Raw genomic sequence first — 1,475 nt, forward strand, 5'->3', positions numbered from 1 at the left:
ATGTTTTTGAGTTTTGTTCTACATTGTTCTCCCACTCCATTCAGGATTTCCTACACAGATCTACTTACCAGTGGTTGACAGTGGTAGCCAGGCACCATCTAGTACTTCTGGTCTCATAGTCATATGGGCTGAAGATTGTATGGTATACCAGTCACTTGTACTAATTGTTTCCATGTGTCTTTGGTTTTTTTTCTTCATTCTTCATTGCTCTGGATGAGGAGAGACCCATTGCTGCATCTAGATGTCCACTTGCAAGCTTTTTAAGATCCCAGTGACTATTTACCAAAGTATGAAATGGAACAATGTTTTTGTATAGTATGTTATGCCAGTTGAGCTTAGTGTTCCCTGCAACTATGGTCCTGAGCCCACAGGTCCAACTACTCATTCCCTCTGGGTAGCTGGCTGTGGCCAAGATGTGACTACAACTTACCTATTGTCAGTTCTACTATATACCTGGGAATATTTACAGAACGTACAAATATACTTACAGAAATATTGTCTGCCAACCCTATACATTGTCATGGGCACACTCCCCCCTGAAGAGACATACCTAATAGTTCAGCCTGTCTACCCATCTATCCACTCATATATCAATGTTTGCCATCACTGACAATGCAGTACTGAATGTGCAAAATGGTTCATAGTTGTTGTCTGTACCTCCCATGCACTCTTTATGACTTCCTCTTCCTTGATGTCACTGTGTTGATCACTCATATTTGTTACATTTCCCTTCTCTTCACCCAAATCAATACTTATCTCTACCTATCTAACAGTGTTCCATACCTTCCCCTCCCATCTTTGATAACCAACAAAGAAAATTTCCTTCCATATAGAAAACTTTCCTTGACTTTTTACAATAACAAATTAATAGAATATTTCTCCTTCTGTGATTGACAGTAAGCATTCATCTTAATGTGCTCCAATTTCATCCACATTATCCGATGTTTTGCAGATTCTACATTATTCTTTAGCGTTGCATAGTATTCCATTTTGTGTATGTATCATAGTTTGGTTATCCATTCTTCTGTTGATGGACACCTAGGTTGTTTCCATCTTTTGACTATTGTAAATAGTGCTTCAATGAACATGGGTATGCACATATCTGTTATTGTCCTGGCTCTCACTTCTTTAGGATATATACCCAGTAATGGAATGCCTGGCTCAAATGGTATTTCTAATTCCAACTTTTTAAGGAATTGCCATACTGCTTTCCACAGTGATTGTATCATTTGACAGTTTCAACTGCACTGTATGAGGGTTCCAATCTCTCCACATTCTCAGCACCATTTGTTATTTTCTGTCAGGCTGAACTTTGCTGTTAGTGCTGGGGCAAGATGGTATCTCACTGTTGTTATGATTTGCATCTCTCTAATGGCTAAATTGGGAGCTCTGGTAGCATAGTGGCTAAGACACTTGCCTGCTAACCAGACGGCTGGCGGTTCAAACCCACCAGCCACTCCTCAGAAGGAAGGTTG

This window comes from Orycteropus afer, unplaced genomic scaffold (genome assembly GCF_000298275.1).
Source record: "Orycteropus afer afer isolate SDZICR_OR568_19922 unplaced genomic scaffold, OryAfe1.0 scaffold00108, whole genome shotgun sequence".
Taxonomy (NCBI): Eukaryota; Metazoa; Chordata; class Mammalia; order Tubulidentata; family Orycteropodidae; genus Orycteropus; species Orycteropus afer.